Here is a 19,829-nt window from a genome sequence, read left to right on the forward strand (position 1 = left end):
TGGCCTCTATTATGATAGAGGATTATTATTATGTTAAAATGTTTATACACTGAGAACATAAATTTGTAGAGATTGATGTAAACCAAATCCCTTGGCAAGAATGTGAACATGCCTGTAGCATAAAATTGCAATTGTAAAGCGTGCTTTACCAACTTCTGGTGTTTAAAGAATTATTCCAGTTCTGCATACTAAACCTCTGTTGGGTAGCTTGTTTTCTTTATTTTGCCTCATGGGGGGTGGGGGAGGGCCAGTGAGCCACTGAACTGGGATTTCAGCAAGTGACAAGCTCAGGTTCTTGAAAGCATTTAAAAATTACAGCAAGCTTCCTCTGGCATGACTGGCTCATATACATGTATATAATAGCTTAATTGACTTAAGTATTTTTATGTTGCGATCCTGATAATATTTACTGAAAGAAAGGCAGGTGTTTTTTATGGACTTTGATGTGGCTAATCTAGATCACCCTTTCTTCAAAACAAAACACCCTAAAGACTTTTCCTCTTAAGGAGGAGCTCCATTATATTTCTCAATTGAAAGCAAGATATGGTTCTAGGGTGCCTTAGTGTTTCCTCCACTGTGTCATATGGATTCACTGGGAAAATAACAAATAAGCCAAAGGATGGAAAAGGAAGGCTAGGGAGGGGGGTCTTTTCTTTCTTTCTTTCTTTTTTTTTTTTTAAAGATTTTATTTATTTATTTGACAGAGAGAAATCACAAGTAGGCAGAGAGGCAGGCAGAGAGAGAGAGAGAGGAGGAAGCAGGCTCCCTGCAGAGCAGAGAGCCCGATGCGGGACTCGATCCCAGGACCCTGAGATCATGACCTGAGCTGAAGGCAGTGGCTTAACCACTGAGCCACCCAGGCACCCGGGAGGTCTTTTCTTATTGCCTCTCTTCTCTTTTGGCTCAGTTTATGCATGCCACCTTTCTCTCCCCACCCCACCCCCTTCCATTTCTTGCAGCTATTGAACAAGAAGGAAAGTACTGTTCTTGGATTCCCATTTGTCTAAACACAAAAAGATAGCAAATTAATTCCGGTAGGAATTCTTTCATGTAACAGAGAAGCTTGGGAGTTATAATAAAATTAACTTTGTGTATGAGTATCTGACTGCTGGGTACCTTTCTGTTTTCTATTGTAAGCGCAAAGATAAGGGGTGATAATTTGTAGGCACAGGGATTGATGGGAGGGAGGGGTTCTCTTAGCACCAGGTAAAGTGCTCCTTCCTGAGTAGAACTTAGAGAAAATTAGATTCTGATATTTCAGAATCCTTGATTATGGAGTACTCAAATGCCAGGCATAAAGGAGATCCTAGACATTGTTAAGGAATTTTAAGTGGGGTGATAAAAATGAAATGAAGGGAAAACAGATTTATCATCAGTGTATCCTCAAAGGACCTTTTTGTTGGACTTCTAAGGTCCTTTTCAGTATGCATTTGGAGGGAATATTTGGGTGGAGGGGGAAAAGGATTGTATTCTTTAGTAAATATGCTCAAGATACTGATTATTTTTGGACAAAAGACTAAAGATTGTTTTCTCTGCCATTAGACCCTAAAACTCAAGTCCTTACTCCTGCCTTTTTCTTGTTTGGAGAAGTTCCATGTGGGCATGCCCTGTTCTCTGTTTACCCCCCTTAGGGGTGGAGGCAGAGCCCTAACTAGCTCCTCAGGGTCCCATAGAGTGGATCATGTTTGTGGGGTCAGTGCGATGTCAAACAATCTTCCTGTACTGATGGAGAGAAATAATTTCTGCCTTGTGATGTAATGTGACTGAATGTTTGCAAATATAGATTTATTTTAGCACGTCTAATCCTCTTAAAGGATCAAAAAGGAAATCGCCATTACCTAGGTATTTTCCTAAAAGTTTTCAGTACAAAGTATTTTTTGAAAAGAATTATTCAAGTAATTTGCTACCTATTTTAAGTTCCAAACATCTAATATAACCACAATTAATATTTTAACACTTTCTGGATTTTTCTAAGTATGTTTTTCATATAGTTGTAATCATAGTATACTATCATATCCTATTTAGAAATTAAAATGTTTGAGTGTGATAAAGTTTTACCCTGTCATTTTGACAGTTTTCTATGTATGACCATAATTTTCAGACTAGAAAACATACTTAAGAAGATTTTATAGTTGACTTATCCTGTTGATTTCATATTTTTTTTCCTTTTAAATTTTACATGTATATTTTTTATATTTATCATATACTATATCATACCCTTAGACTTTAATTCCCCCACGATGCATTTGAACTCAGAGAGAATGGCTTATAAACTGTATTGTTAAATTTCTTTCTAAAATTGTTGTCTACCGCCAGTTACTTTTTAAACTTCTGTTTTATTAGCTAGTATTATTTTCTTCTTTGATGATATTTTCTGACATGAGATTCACAAAGAGGACAGTGCTTGTTTCATGGCCACTAACGTCATAAAGAAGCAGAGTTGTCAGATGTTTTCACTGACACTGAGAAGCTACTCTTCCTGGATGCCAAGTGCCCAATAATGAGTCTATAGAGCCCTACCCCCAACCCTCCAAGCGCAGAGGAGACTGAGAAGAAGAGATGAGGTTGATATATTAAAATCCTTGATATTTGACATGATCTTTGACAAATTATTGGTACTAATCAAGAGGAAAATATCAAATGCATTTCCTTTCCTCTCTCCCTCTTTTGTCTTTGCTTCTGTCCCTGTTTCTTTCTCTCTCTCTCTCTCTTTGGGTCTTTTCTAAGTTGTTAATTAATACAGCCTTTTCTGCTTGGTCATGGGTTTTTCAGGCTGCTAGTAACTATTATTTACAAATATGCTGGTGGCGAGTTGCTTGGATAGGGCTCAGGATGGAGTGTGAGAAGTGATAATAATAAGACTTTAGCTTTCATCCATGAATTCTTTCCTCTATCCACAATCTAAAATTTGGTCAGGGAACATGTAGCAGAGATCATACATAACTGTTCCTGAAAACATTACAATGAATAATATTTTAATATTATTTTAATAATTGCTTTGGGGATGCATTTTGCATTCCTTTTTATGCCTGTCTGGAAGGTTTCAAAACAAACTTGAGAAGAGTACTTTCTTCCAGTGGTTTCAATTAAAAACAAAACAAAACAAAACAAAGCAAAGCAAAAAAAAAACAAAACGGAAAACAACAACAGCAAAAAAACCCAAATAATTCTTTGGTTTACCACTGGAGTATATATCTACTTGGATTTCAACTGCATTGATCCCTATCGAAATGGCTGTTGCTGTAACAGATTTAACTGATAAGCAATTCTGTAGTCTAAGGAAAGCCATTCACTGGGGAATGAGTCCATTTACTTTGTGTTTTTAATTAAAGGTGTCTAATGCTAGAGAGCCTATTGCTTTCCTCTATTCTCAAACATCACAAATCAATTCTTTTTTATTTTTTTTTAATCTAGGGTCTGATTTATATTATTATTTTTGTTGTTGTTGTTGTTGTTAATTAAATTGAATTACACATTCAAATTGAATTTACACATTCAAAAAACAGACTTAAGCATGAAGCAGTTTTTCCAGGTATCTTTTAAAAATTTGCCCTCAGTAGAAATTTGGGAGAATTCTTTCTGGTATGATTTCCAGCCCTGAATTCTATTATATTCAACTTCTAATGGCTCACAGTGTGAGCTACTTCTAGTCTAAATAAGCACTTAGGCCATATCTCAGGGTGATTAATGACTGAGTGGGGAAGGTAAACACAGCACTTTGTGGACTGAAGATCAGAACAAACCAGGCTGATTCTACTCCCATCCCCCTTCCTGAATTATTCTTATTACTAAGTAGAAGTCTTCACTTTTTTTTTTTTTGTTTTGTTTTGTTTTTTAAGGTATGAATGTATTAGAGTGTAATAAGAGCACTGATCTGAGAATAAGGAGGCTTGGGTTTAAACAAAGGATTGTATGTTGTCCCCAATACTTTTTATCTTGTTGGATGTGTCTAATTATTACAGCCTATTAAGAATTTTTTAGCCCGATCTTCTCAGGCAGTTCATTAGATGTGCTTTCTAGTCTTGTGTGTGCTTGATAAGTATTAGTTAGTTATGTTCCCTTTCAAGTGTTTGATAATAATAATAAAGAGACTAAGGCTAAAGACCAAGCCCTGTGGCCTCCTGTAGAATGGCTTCTTCCTGGTTGGTAACAATGTATTAATCAACTCTTTTTCCTGTATAGGGGTTAGATTAGTCAGAAAGTAACACTGCTATGTTATTATCCATCTCTCCTTTCTGCATCTTGCCCGTCATGGGAGTGCCAGAGATGTTGCCAAATGTCTTATTGAAATATGGACAAATTAAGAAATGTATCATTTCCTTTATCTGTTATTCTGGTACTTACTAGCTTTTCTTTGGAAATACTCAGAAAATATTCATTTAAAATATTAATAATATTAATAGAATTTTACTGAGAAGTTGGAAACACTGTTTTATAGGGTTTTTGACTCAATTTATTCAATTTTTAAAACAGTAGGACTGTATTTGTCCCCCATGTTCACCTATCATGTCATTTTATGATTCTCGGAATTAGGAAATAGCACATTGGATCATTCAGCCATTCATTCAGATAGTTGCAAGTATTAGGGAGGGGATCAAGTACTTCTGCAAGTTTTCTCTATAACTTAGGATATAATTTGTTTGGATTAGGAGTCTAGAAATGAATTCATGGTAGCTGTTAATTGAAGCCTAAGCGATTGGCTGAAGCGGTTTCGTAAATCAGCCAGAATGTTGTTCTAACCACAAAGAAAATGTCCGTCCTTTCCCCAACCTTTACTTCCTCGGTCAGGAGTCTGTTATCAGCTAGGCTGCCAAAGCTCTGCCGACACTGCCTACTCCAGTTATTGATCTCATTTCGGAATCTGTCTCTATATTACTATTTCTAGAATCACGGTTGGTAGGAATATTGTTTTGAGAGAGCAGGTCACATATTTCATTAAGGTAAAATGTGATTGTATTCTGACCTCTCTTCTCTTTAAATTGAATCTCACTGTTTTGACAGAGCTCTTGCATGCCTGTTCTCTAATAGAGGACAAAAGATAAAACTATTTTTTTATAGATAGTTTTATAGTTTTGTTACCTCAATCTGAAAGTGGCATCCAGTGACAACTGCTCCTACAGCTGATGGGTTATTTTCCGTTCTCAATGTGCTGTGGCTGTGTTTTATTTAAAAGACCCTTCCAGGTTTCCTTGGTTTATCAGAGGTAGCCCTACTGAAGCTTCATTCTAAGTTAAACTTTCAATGTATGTTTTATTGAATTACTTTTTTAAAAAAATAATCAACTGAATCAGACAGCTGTTTTCACACTAGTGGCACTTTTCTTCAGATTCACCCTGTTGTACCAGGAAATAAAGAGTAGACTTTACAGGCAGTGGGTCATGCATTATCTTTCATTTGGAGAAGATTTAGAAAAGCTTTTCTGAGGAGATCTGTTCCTGTGCTATGGCCTCACCAAAGAAGGGATACCTTTTTGGACACGGTGAAGTGTTTTTAAGGCTAGATACCTTAAGTCTCATAAGAGTATATGAACCCTGTATACATAATTTCTTAAAATTGAGTTTATTAAAATGTGTATCTGCATTTAAATGGCACCGTTGAATAGTTTCATGCCACAGACCTTTCTGTGGGAGCAGTCTTGAACTCATTGGAGCCCATAGTTTAAAGAAACAGTATTTGGGGAAGATTGTTTAAAAGATGTGCAATCCTGGGACGCCTGGGTGGCTCAATTGGTTGGACGACTGCCTTCGGCTCAGGTCATGATCCCGGAGTCCCGGGATCGAGTCCCACATCGGACTCCCAGCTGCATGGAGAGTCTGCTTCTCCCTCTGACCTTCTCCTCGCTCATGCTCTCTCGCTCACTGTCTCTCTCTCAAATAAATAAATAAAATCTTTAAAAAAAAAATATTTAAAAAAAAAAAAAAAAGATGTGCAATCCTTTCTTCCTCTAGTTTTCCTATATTATCTAAAATGCATTGCCAAATCAAGCAATTGTGGAGACAAGCACAAGGAACCCATCAATTTGCCTCCCAATGGAATTGTATCACTGAATCAAATTATACCGGGAGCTGCGTGCTGCATTTACTGTGAGAAAGCTTCGAGCCCATGTATGACTCTCTAATATGAAGTATATAAATGTTTCTAGTTAACATATTTGAGCTTTATTCCTCACTTTAAGTGATGTCTTCTTTATTTCCCCCCTCCTCCTCTCGCTCTGATTTTATACTCCTGGAATTTACTTGTGGTTACTATATTCTTTTCATAGCCTTTAGTCTTTTCTAGAAAGGAGGGGTGGGATCTAGATAAGGAATATAAAACATCTGTAAGCAGAAAAGAATAATTAGGAAACAAATAAATTTGTTTTCTTTCTTGAACTTGTCTTGAACTTCTGTGGTTAAAGACAGTATTTTTGCTGTCTTAAATAAGGCCCTGGTAAATGCTATTAGTACACATAAATACAGAAATTTGTGTTTAAACTACTTACAGATAGCATAGAACTTTATGTATGTTGCCTCAAGCAAATCTTAATGCTCTTATTTATTCAACAATTTAGTACCTTGGCATTTCTATTTAAGACATACTATTTTATATTAACAAAGGATTTTAACATTTAACCATTCAGCATTTAATTAAATACTCATTATCTCATGTGCATATTTAAAATTTTAAAAAGGTTTACATATACCATCATGCTGATTGAATTCTACAAAGTAGACACTATATATGTATATAATTCCCATTTTAGAGCCTTGGTTGCATTTTAATTTGCCAAAAAAAAAAAAAAGGAAAATATATCATGTGACAAAGAAAAATAAGTTCCTTAATCTTAAGAGTTTCTTTATAATTCATCATCTGTAACAAGTTGTCTTTTAACCTCATGAAATATTAGTACTGAGAGGAGCCTTGGAAAGCAGTTTGGCCAGCCCTGTCATTTTATGGGTGAAAATAGTTAGGGTCCTGAATTTGCCACTTACGTGATTTTATACAATTACTGATTGATAGTGAGATTTAAAGTCCTGTCTCTGGATAACCAGTCCAGTTGTCTTTGTATTAGGCCCTATCTCCTGTTATCTTAGTCCATTCTAATTCCAGAACCCTCAAATAAATGTGAAATCCCGTGTAAAGTCTACTTAATGGGACCATGCTTACCACCTGTAAAACCTCAAATAGAATGGAGTAGTCTAATCCTTATTAAAACCCAGTAACTACCATCAGGGACTTCAACTCCCAGTGCAGTGTTTTTTTTTCTTTCAGTCCTTCATTATTGTGACTCAAAATTAAACGGCTACTGCCCTCACTTTTCAATATATTAGCTCTTTTCTTTTTGCAGGCAAATAGACCCAAAGGGGACTGTAGGTCCTTGAACTCTTTCTTTATTCTTCTAAGGCAACATTATGGAATTTGTTTATTGGTTGTAAATAAATGAACAACAAAAAAGTTTTGTAAACAAGCGAATAGTTAACCACCTCAAGGCTCCGAACACTCAGCTTCACACTGAAAACCGTAAACAGATACATATGGAAACAATACTTGCAGCATTGGCAAAACAGGAGCACAGGCTTTGGAATCATTGGAATTCATTTATTGTACACTCTGTCAAGTTAGTCAAGCCTACTGTCTCCTCTTTAAAATAGTGATAATACCTACATCATAAGTGTGTTATGGTGAATGCAATGAAATAGTGTTGTGTGTTATGCAGTGCTATTGAAGCACAAGGTAATATTCAGAATACCTACCTGACATCTGATATATTGCAGTCACACAGATTTACTTACTTTTCACTTTGGAAACAGGAGCGTAATGTGGTTTATGGGGTCATTGAACTGATGGTATTACAAGAGGCTTTCAAATTTGATTCAATTGAATAATTTTAGTTATCAGACCTCACCAGCAACAAAAAGGCCATGTTCATTCGTATTGCTTTTGTTGGTTAGCTGAAACCAGAAATTTGCCTTTTGACTTTTTCTGTGATAATCTAAAATGGTAGAGACAGACATTCATTTTAGCTTAATCAGGCTATTTTACTTTACACTCTTCCATAAGATGGCCTACAAATTTAATAGTAGGCCAACCTACTTGTAACTTTCAGGAGTTATTTCTGAATCATTTGTCTAGACCCAGAATAAAAATGCTTACAGGTCTGTTTCTGTTGTGACCAGTGGAACAACCTGGGCTTTTTTTTATCTGGGTGTGAATGTCAGATTTATGCAAATTTATCTGCCCATGGGGCTGTGATATAATTTTAAATTTATTTAGGAGAGTTGTAAATCACAGGAAATAGTTTATGATAAATTTTAAAATGTTCTCAAGAATATTTTCAAGTCATGTTTTTAGTAATTACTAAATTACCTTAATAGGACTATAGTGATAATATACTTAGCCTGACACTTGATTGGAGTTGTAATTTTCTGACTTTTACAGAATGTGAATTTCTTTAAAAGCTGGAAAGTGTGATTTAGTTTATCAGAAACAGAGTCTAGGCAGGAGGAATGAACCCTATATCTGAAGTCCTAGGAATGCAGTTTTTTCAAGAAATTAAAAAGCAATAACCAAGTAAGTAATAATATTTTGGTGTTGTAACATATTTGAAATAGAGGGGCATTATTTAAACTTGTTATTCTGTTTGCTAACTTTTAAAATAGTAATTATATTATAAAGGTAGGATTTAAACATTTCGAAGAGGGGAAATTTGCATCTTACAAAATGGAATCTTGATCTTTTGGTGATGCCTGTCAAGTAGTTTCTGTTGTTTTCACTCTTACTATAATGAATTTAATAACTGTGCTTTCACTAATAATAAAAAAAAGGAACCCTGGCTTATCTATGTATGTATGTAGTTGGGAAAGAAGGGGTATAGCATTGCTTTGTAATATTTTTTTTTTAATTTGCTGAATAGTTGTTTGATTTTTATAATGAGAAGAGTGCTTGTTAAGCATCATACCATTATGAGGTTTTTGAGAAATTACAGTAACAAATTGCTACTTTTGTATTAACCAGTATCCATTTGTCCTCTACTAGAAATCTTTTTAATTGGAAATTCCATAAGTGTATTCAAGGCTGACCACCATAGACATTCCTATGTGCAAAATAGAAGGATTGTTGGCCCATGACTCTCAGGCGTGCTTTGGTCTACAGTTTGGTCTTAAAGAGATTATAGCAGAAGACTGTGCAGGTTATATTATAAATTTGAAGATTTAAAATATAAATCCAAAATATAAATTTTGGAGATTTAGGTTCATAATCTGGGGTCTCTGGCTCATTAGGTTGTCCAGTTTTGAACTTGAAAGGCTTGTAAACTCAATTTTACATTCTGCATTGAGGTGGAGGATCTTTGGTTTTCATAGAATGGGTTCTGGGGTTTCAAGATTAAATAATACTGCTTTCTGTAAGCACTTGATATTTTCTTTAACTTCACATTTTAAAAAAATCCATTGTCTGTTTTTTTTTTTTTAAAGATTTTATTTATTTATTTGACAGAGAGAGAGATCACAAGAAGGCAGAGAGGCAGGCAGAGAGAGGGGAGGAAGCAGGCTCCCTGCTGAGCAGAAAGTCTGATGTGGGGCTCCATCCCAGGACCCTGAGATCATGACCTGAGCCGAAGGCAGCGGCTTAACCCACTGAGCCACCCAGGCGCCCCCCATTGTCTGTTTTTAACTTAAGTTTTAATGGCTAATTCATATGTGAATGAGTCCATTATAATCAACCCATGCCAAATATTATAGTTGATATTGGGTTCTTATTTTAGGAAATAGAATTACTAAAACAATGGGTGTTGTTAATATGAGAGTACCTATTTTTCTGATAAGCTCCACATTAAAGCTTTTAGTTTGGTATTAATTTTAAGTTCATTTGTTCCACCTCTTCCAAATAAAGTGAATAATCTCGTCATTTTGCCCAAGGACACACAGCATTGGCCAGAGATTATGCACCAGTATCTTGGAAGGGAAGCAGAGATCTTTTAATCACAGTTTGCAAAATCTGAGTAACAGTTTCTTCAAAGTTGAGAATACCAGTGTGCTAGTGTTTTGTGAGTGCTTTATTCTTTTTCTTTTTTTAAGATTTTATTTATTTATTTGACAGAGAGAGATCACAAGTAGGCAGAGAGGTAGGCAGAGAGAGGGGGAAGCAGGCTCCTGGCTGAGCAGAGAGCCTGATGCGGGGCTCGATCCCATGACCCTGGTATCATGACCGGAGCCGAAAACAGAGGCATTAACTCACTGAGCCACCCAGGCGCCCTTGTGAATGCTTTAAACTTTGATCAAAGAGGGGGGCTTCTGAGCTTCGGCCTGGGTGCCAATAGAGATTTGCACCTGATCAGACCTTACTTTTTTTGAGTAGATAATAGCTGCTTCTGGCAGAAAACCAGATCAAAGCCTAGCAGGAGAGATTACTACATTGGTTTTATCAGCCATTTTCCAGCTACAGCTCTTATAAAGCTGATAACAGGGTGGGGGTGAATAAAGTCATCTGCTTTCAACCTCCCTGTGGTGCTTGCATCTTGATTTGTTTAAGAACCAGGGAGGACCATGTCTATGGTGGAGACACCTGGTCAGTCCCCTCTCTATCCCTGTCAAAGTTTAAAGCACTTAACTAGTAATCACTACTTTGACTCTGAGGTAGTTGGGTAACCATGTTTCCTTTGCTTTTAACTTGGCAATAGCTGTGGCTTCTTTAGCACCTGTCTTCTGCCAGCTCTCTCCATCCCCTTGGATTAACTACAGAAGACTTTTAAATTTTTTTATTTTTTAATTTTTTTTAGGGTTTATGTTTCTCCTGCTATTATCAAGGCAAAGGGCAGCAGCTTCTATTCCCTCCTTCCATCCATAGACCACAGTGCTCAGGCAGCCTTTTGTCTGTCCCATTTTATTCTTTCAAGGCTGCTCTTGATGATCTTGGTGTTAAGGACCTGAATAAAGCATGTCTTACTTGCCAAAAGTTTAGAATTGAAGTTAGAGTCATAGCTCTTTCAGATTTAAAAAAAAAAAAAAAAAAAGCCTTGGTCACTTAGTCCTGTTCTCTTTGTTTTATATAGCATAGATGCAACAAAAAACAAAGGTTATATAAATGATTGACAGCATCTGTCCTGTAGGTGGAAAATGCTCAAATTGAATATGGTGACATTGCCATTGGCTCTCTGAGAGTCAGTACTAATTACTTATAGTCCTTGTATGTGACTTTGTAAAGTTGGGAGGTGAAGTGTCATAGAATATGTGGCTCTTTTCTTGTCTGAAAAAAATACAGTGTTTCAGTTTAGAAATTTTCTGAGGTTTCTTCAGTACTCAAATTCTAGGAGATGACCTGGAACATAATTTTATTAATTAAAATGCTTCATTTGTATATGACTATAATTTGCATTATTTTTTTGTTTTAATAATACATGATTGACATCATCAAAATTTATTGATGTCAAAAAAAAATCATCTCAGATTGTGTCATCCCTATGGGGAAGCATAATCCCCCCTTACAGTTATGTCTATAAGATGTTTCCAGGAAACCATCTTGGCCCAGAAGTAAACACTGTCTGCTATGGGTTAAGGATAATCGACTAGCAAGTACAATCAGCAGAAGGGAAAGTTAATTTAATTGGTTTAAAGACTTTCTTGCAGCCACAGAGCATGCTAAATTGATTTTGCCTTATTACATACAAAGAGTGCAGCACATTCATTATACAGCTGGAGTTGCTTCTGGAGAATATTTTACCTTCTACATACTACCACCGATGATTTTAAGAAACTTGAAAACAACAATTTCAAATTTAACATCTGTCAGTTCTTCTCCTTAGAGCTTCAGCAGGTAGTCAAAGGAATGCTGTAAATAAAGGAAGATTTTGCATGAGTAAAGTTGACTATTTTATGTTTTCAGCTATCAGGAATTTAGACATGCATTGTTTATATTTACTCTTCATACTCCAACTGTATATCAGTTTCTGTATTTCTATCGGTGATATATCGTTCTCAGAATCCCTCCGCCTGGAAACTTCGTGGTTGGAATTGACTCAACTTTCATCACAGACCAAAACCTCTCCTCCTTTTTCCATATCAACGTCAGTTAATGAACTACATTGTCTTTGCCCTGTGGTTCATATATGGTAAAGTTTGCCATTCCCACCATTTACCTAGATTTCTCCGTGCCATTCTCTTGATAAACTGGCCTCCCTGCCATCGTTATCCAGAGTTTGGGTATCCTGCAAATACTGTAGGGAACCAAAATGGTTTCCCTGATTTCCAGGCCTCTAAACATACCCCTTTTTGCTTCTGGGTGAGTTAAAATGTAACCTTCTTTTGAGCCTTTGCAGCTTCCCCTGACATTCACTGTTTTCTTTGCATTTCAGCAGACTTAGGTAGCTGTATCAATCATAGCCCATCTAATGTCATTTTGTAACTACCCTCATCTTACCCGGTCTTTGGCTTTTCGACCATCGGGCTTGTCCTTAATTTTGCTTTACAGCCCGATACCCCAATGCACTCGCTGACACATTATAGATAGATGCTCTTTGTTTGTTTGTTTAATTTTATTTATTTATTTGTTAGAGAGAGAACACAAGCAGAGAGGGGGAGCAGCAGGCAGAGGGAGTAGTAGGCTCCTTGCTGAGCAAGGAGCCCTATGCAGGGCTTGATCCCAGGACTCCAGGATTGTGACGTGAGCCAAAGGTGTACTGTTAACCAACTAAGCACCTAGGCATCTCTGATGGATGTTATTTAAAATAAGTTTTCTGCTTCTGAGGACAGGATCTCTGTGTTTTACCTTAACTCTCTTCTCCATGTTGGCTTTATAGGAATGGGCATAAATTAGGTGCTAAAATTAAGAATTGCCTCTTGAGTTCTTATCTCATTTTAAGTATTTACGCATTCTTGATGTATGCTATATAATGACGTTTGTTCCACACATATTTAGCTGTTCAGAACATTGTTAATTTTATTACTGGAAATATCACAGCATACTTTTTATACATAGAATTGTGGAAATTTAGCTTTTCTTCATGTCTTTTCATGACAGATTCATAGCATTTACTTTTAGTAGTTGCAGGCTTACAACCAGGCAATTTAATTCTTACCCTAATGGAGAAATTAATAAATTTTAATGAATGAGGCAGTTACATTTTTGTGATAATTTGATTCCAGTTTCCTTTTCTTATAAGATTGATAAACTGGAATTTTAGAGGATATTTCATTAAACTGTCTATTTTATGGTAGAAAATAAATCCCTGACCTCTGGGACTTTTCTTGAACTAATTAGCCCTTACCGTATGAGATATGAGCCACTTATTACCACGTCGTTCTCCTGTCTGATTCTCACTGGACAAGAATATTACTGTTTAAGACTATACTTTCAGGGATCATTTCTATAGTTTGTTACTAGAGAAGTGTCTCTGAATTTGTAAAGTACCCAAAACCACGAGGAGGAGACGTAGTATTCCTTGCTGAGCATGAAGCTGACTTTGGGCGTTGTGCTATACAACAGCCCTTGGTCATTGATGATCGTTCTTCTTCTCTTTTGAAGAGGATAGCTGGGGATAAAAATATATTATATGTTTATAAAAAAATTAAAAAAAAAAGAAAAAAAAGAATATTACTGTTTGATGTGATCTCTCTTGCTGTGTGTGACATCAGTGATAGCTTTCTGCTTATGATTTCACCTGAGCTGTTTCTTTTGATGAGGGTTCTAGCGCAGGAAATGACTGAGGAAGATCCCACAATGGAGGAACAGTCATAGTCATCTTCATTAAGAGTTTATATTTACCTTTTATCAGCAGGAAGCAAATGATAAGACATAATTATCCCCTTCAGGAGTGTTAAAAATACAGTTCTCTCTTGCCTACCAAGATAAGGAAAGAAACTTGAAAATTCTCTCTCAAGGCAATATGTTAAATCTTTTGCTTTTGTTAATAGACTCATCACTGAACACTTTAATTATCTAGTTTTGTCTTAAGAGACTATGTAGCCAGCAAAGAATAAAATAGGGTGTGTTCAATATATTGAAAATATGTTCCTTTGGATGACATTTGTATCAGAAGAGGACTTAGTACGATCGATAAAATACTGATTTAAAATTAAATGATCGGGTTATTGTACAGTAATTTAACTAGAGCCATTGTGTTTTAGAGATTGTAAAACAAATGAAATGTTAAAAATAATTTTACTGTTCACTGAGGCACAGTAATTATTGCAGAATAATGATTTTCTATTGGTAATGTGGTCAGCAAATATAAGTAGACCTCTTTCCTTTTTTGACTACCATTGATGACTTTGTCTTTCTGAATATGGACCCTGTTCCCCAAAAAAGGCTGAAATCATAGGTATTTGTAATAGTTCTCTGTCTTTTTTTACATAAACTTTAATTAATGGTTCTCTCACTTTCTTTGCATTTTATGTTTCCCCTCATGTAGAAAATATGTCTTTTTGTGCTCAATAATGAATGACCCTTGAAACTTAGTGACAAATGTAGGTTAATTTAAGTCATCATCATCAATTTAACAAGCACCTCTGGTAATACATTTTTCACTTTTAAAAAATTGTATCATGAAGCAAAATGTGTTTCTCTGGGAAACAGCAATGATTATAAGATAATCACACACCTCTAGGGCATAAGCATGGGAAAAGTACAGGCAAGTGTATCTATTCCTTTGACATAATGATTATTTCACAATAACCAAGTGCTTCCATTTCAGTCTTCTCTGCTAACACTATCTCATTTTTTCCCCTATTCTATTAGGTTGAAAGAGGAATAATAGAATTTTTCTCATGTGCTAAAATATGATGCTAGAAGTTTTGTGATGGTTCAATATATATTTCAGCTGAACTGTACATTTCCTTATAATCAAAAGGAAATCAGAATGGTCCTTTAGCCCAAGTAGTTGGTATAATAGAGAGAATAGATGTTCCTAAGCTACTTTGTTCATACCTTTCCTAGTACTACTCCCAGATCTTTTTTCAGAAATCTCCAATTTCAAAAAAAAAAAAAGAAAGAAAAAGAAATCTCCAATTTCAACTTCTATTTTATTGCTAGTGACAGTTTTGAAATATATTCTTGTTTGTGTGGATTCATTCTATTTGGAATATTTAAACTACAAATGAATATTATACTCAGTGTTTCAAGGGTTGTGCATAGCCAGAGTCCCGAGGTCACAGACAAGGGAATTGTATATGTTGTCGTTGATTAAGTGTGGAGTTTTGTGTGCTGTTTGGTTTAATTACTTAGTATAAACTTTTCTGGGAAGCTGTTTTGTGCATCATTGGTAATAGTTAAATATGGGAGAAAGAGTTGCACAATTTTAGGGACGATGGGCCATAGGATCAAATCTAGTTATGATAAAATCTCAGCTGAATCTCTTGCTATCTCTTTCTCTGTACAACTTCTTTCTTGTGTCTAGGCTGCGAATTTGTTCAGAATTGCCTAAGGCTCTGTCTGGCAGATAAGTGTTCAGTGAATAGCAGTTGTTTGTTTTTTCTCTCGGAAGTTTGCCTTCCTGTCCATAAGTTTGGTTGGAGTATGTATGTTGGATGGGGCGGGTAGGTGTGTTTGAGGAGGTAGTTAATAGTTTTGTATAACCAACAGAAATCAGGATATCCAGTTATTTTTGTATTCCTGAGGATAGCATGAGTAACTCAAGAGATTCCTGAACTCGGTCAGTATGACTCTTTTTGTCAACAGACTAAAGGCCTTTGCTGAGAGCTGCAGTGTGTAGGAAGTCTCACTGAAGCTAGGATCTTTCTTAGCTGGGCTTTGATAGGAGATGAATGTATTGAGTGCCAGTCCTGTGTTAGAACAGTTCATGTGTTATCACATGACCCCTTTGAATCAACCTTGTGTTTTACAGAATGAATGGGGGGTGTGGGATGCATATGTGATACTTACAGAATCACACAGTAAGTGATGACCTGGTATCACAGCCCAGGAGGGTCAAGGCTGTATTGTAAACTTATTAGAAAAGCTGGGCTCCATTTTCAAGGTCAGTTTGAAGGATTCCTCTTTTGGTTAGAACATTTTCATCACTTTAGACAATACTATCTCATGTTCACTGAATTAGCTAACTGTGGCTATTTTTAAATTTATGTGTTACATATGCATGTGCCCACATGTTTTTATTCTGATTATATTACAGATATGAACAAATATAAATAAGAAAGAGATTCTTCCCTTCTACCTCACCCATAGAACACTTGAGTTTTAATAGAGCAGTTAATAGGTTTTGGTGAAATAATAAATGAGAGAAATATAGGGGAGAACATAAAATAATTCATGTTTTATTGATTCATCTAGCAATTTCTATTGGTAAATTGGTTGAAGAAATGCATTACATTTTGCTTGTTCTAAGATGCACTTATGGCATGCAGATAAATTGGAGACTTTCTTTTTTCCGTTTAGTCTGTACTGACTCGTCACTGATACTGATTTGTTATTTTCTGGATGTGCATTAATTTGTGGATATTTTGTTTCTGCTTGTTCCTGAAAACCTACATATCAAAATGAATATTTAATTAGCTAGACTTTTATAAAATTACTAGTGAATATTGTAATAAATAATAAGATATTTCATTATAATACTTATTGGCAATTTCTAGAACAGAGTGAGATAATTTTTACATGAATGGCTTAGCAGTTTTTTTCCTTCAGAAATTCCTCTCATCTATATTTCTGCCTGTGCTACTTCAATTTTGGGTTTTCACTTTCTTCCACATGGAAGCCCGGTTGGTTCGGCAAACTTGGAAATGCTTAGAAGCATTGTTTTCAGGAAGCACATCAAAGCTTGACTTGAGAGCTGGTTTAGCACAAGTTTGTTTTATTTCTGGCACCCCATAAGCCTTGCCTGAATTCTTCCCTTTGGCATCGTTGTGTGCTTAGTTGTGTAATCTATCCTGGCCTTCTGGACATCTTGCCTTTCCTGTTGATGAAATAGTATCATGGTCCTAGAAGAGACCTACAGATATTGTGGTCCGGTGATTTAATTTCATAGAAAGAATCATGGCCTGGAGAGAATGTTTGACCCAGTATCCCATAACTATAAGTGGCATAACCAGGATTAGAACCTGGCCCTGCCTTCTAAAGCCAGTGTTCCTTAGCTAATAGTGAAGTGTAGTCAAGTTTTGGCTTTTAAGGGAGCATATCGTTTAATTTCTCTCAGCTTCATTTTTAATATCTATAAGGCATGAGTGACTATTAATAATGGTTCTGTCTACCTTGCAGCTCTTCTGTGAAAATCAAATAAAATAATGTACATTAAGATACGCTGTTGCTACTATTCCTGATAAGGATGCCTTGCATTTTTGAGTACCCACACCTCTTTGCTTTTGGTGTCAGTGTATAATGGAGAAATGATGCCCACATAGAAATAGCAGGATGGGGGCGCCTGGATGGCTCAGAGGGTTAAAGCCTCTGCCTTTGGCTCAGGTCATGATCCCAGAGTCCTGGGATTGAGCCCCACATCAGGCTCTCTACTCTGCAGGGAGCCTGCTTCCTCCCCCCTCTCTCTGCCTGCCTCTCTGCCTACTTGTGATCTCCGTCTATCAAATAAATAAATAAAATCTTAAAAAAAAATAGCAGGATTGAATATATCATCATTTGCATGACATCAGTATTTGAAACAGCAGGCTGTTTTTCTTTAAAGGAAAAGTTACTCATTTTAGTTGTCTTGTTAGCAGTGGATACCTAGCACAGTATTCTAAGTAGTGATACCTTAAGCATATATGCAACCAGTTTGTTGAGAGGTTTCGACTCAGGGAAGACTTAACCTATTTTCCTACCACTGGCCATTTTTTTTTCAGTTATACTTAATCAATTCTCTTTGACCTGATTCTTAATGACACATTAGACAAGTTTCTTAGCTTTTGTTCATTTTCAGCTATTAAAATCCACTTTGGTTCAGTTTAAGTGTACATGCTCTTACTTTGTCTTTCATCGTCACCTACACTTGCTTGTCTTTTGAGGGCAAGGAGTCAGTAGCTAGTTAGTAGTTTCTTTTGTCTTCCCCTTGCAAGGACTAGGTTTAGAAGCAGACATAAAGAAGGTAGAGGTCTTCTTTCTTAACTGGACCTGTGTCAGATAGCTTTTTAGTTCTGATGATGGGTGTGGTCTTTCCTCCTAGCTGCTGTGGGGATGGTTGGCTTGGTATGGTGTTCTGCTTCACACCAGCCTCCTCTAATCTCAGAGTACTCCTTAGACAGAGGCTGTTATGTCCCTGCTGAACTTCTGGCAAGTGGCCCACTACTTCAACCTTTCCAGCAGGGGTGATCCCTCACTTAGCTGTTGTCTGGAAAAAACTTAGAGAGCCCTGGCACAATGTCTACAAGGTACTTCTCCATATAGAGAAAGGCGGACTTCCTCCATGTCCCCAGGCAAACTTCCATTCACCTTCTAGGCACACTAGCGCTGTGCAGTAGCTGGCTTATACTGGCTTCTAAGAACGAATTGTTAAATTTTCAGGAATTTTGTGATCTTGCAATTAAACATGGGCACTACTAATGACATCATGGAAGTAAATAATCAGATGGGTTATATTAAAAACAAAGTAATAAATACTCAAAACTTAATACTCCCTATTTTATTTTATTTAATCATCTATGCTTTTGATGTTGTTTGTGTCTGTTGTGTTTTTATGGTAGAAATACTGCAGAGAACCTGCTCCTGCCCATCTCTTCATTGTGCATTCAGTAGCTTCGCATTGGTAACCTGAAATTGGCCATGGTGAGAGGATTTCTGTCCCTGAAATCAACAAGGGCCACCAACTGTCATCTCCCAGTCACTTGCTGAGTCCTTACCAGCAGACCACTGAGCTCACATTTTGCTCTTTCTGGTCCTACTGCTTAGGCCATCCCAGCAAATGTCTCTGTATTAACAGTTTCAACAATGAGAAAGGGACAGCCTCTTTGTTCTTCAGGGATCTTTGCCAGGTTTCCCCAAGGACTCCCTCATGAAGGCTTTGTTTAGGAGCCATTTGCCGGCCTCCCTTTCTCACAGGTACTCTCGGTCTTGATGAGTGATTCTTTTAGAACCTTCTTTTTTTTGGCCCCAGGAAGATTCCTGTGGGGTAGGCACCTGCTTCCCCTCTCTCCCAGAGGTAGGGATGCCCATGACTGTCAATAGTGCACTTCTCTCCCTTGTCCCCAACATTCTGCTCTGATCATTTGGGTATGGGAGGTGGTGGGGTATAATAGGACCAGGTCTGCCACTGGTCAGAAAACACTGAAGGAAGACTGGTTCAAGGTATTCATGAATTCTCTGGAGTGTAAAGTACTAAGAACATTTTTTTGCCCATTTTTGCCATATTTTGGACTGCAGCTGTAAATTCTTGGGGGGAAAAAGAGTACCTGTTAACCTTGTATTATAGAAGAGACAAAAGGAACCATAATATTATATATTTTTTAATAATTTCACAAAATAGACTTTTCATGTCTGTGTTTCATACTGACATGTAAATTAATTAAAGTAGAATGTAAGGCTGTGGTCTTAAGTGGATTTTCCAAAAGCAGCTAAGAGTGTAGATGAATATGGGTGAAATATCAGTCTCCCTTCTCCTTCTCTGCCCTGTACCCTTCCATAGTCCTGTGATTGGGAACAGTTTAGGGTTTATATTTTATAAAGATAACCTAAGTAAATAAACATTAATTTATTTCCCTGGGGAAATCTTTGCATGCAGAGATTTTAACATTCAAAAGAATTAAAAGGAATTCATTCCTGCAGTTTAAAAAACAATAGGGTGAATATTTAGGTTTTTAAGCTAGTGATATTGATCAATATTGACATTTTAATTTAAAAATAAGATTTTTTTTTTAAAGTCTTGATTTATTTATTTGTCAGAGAGAGAGAGAGAATACAAGCAGAGGGAGGGAGAAGCA

The 19,829-nt window shown here is 36.5% G+C and overlaps 1 protein-coding gene and 1 non-coding gene across 8 annotated transcripts in view; both read left to right on the top strand.

Moving 5' to 3' along the window:
- Positions 1 to 19,829, top strand: part of PTPRK (protein tyrosine phosphatase receptor type K) — a 563,647-nt gene that overhangs the window by 235,183 nt on the left and 308,635 nt on the right. The window lies entirely within an intron of this gene.
- LOC123387862 lies at positions 13,315 to 13,529 on the top strand. Its single transcript, XR_006602362.1, has one exon. It is a non-coding gene; the product is annotated as a small nucleolar RNA U3 (small nucleolar RNA).

Source organism: Mustela putorius, unplaced genomic scaffold, assembly GCF_011764305.1.
Source record: "Mustela putorius furo isolate JIRA1106 unplaced genomic scaffold, ASM1176430v1.1 tig00003863_pilon_pilon_pilon, whole genome shotgun sequence".
Lineage (NCBI taxonomy): Eukaryota > Metazoa > Chordata > Mammalia > Carnivora > Mustelidae > Mustela > Mustela putorius.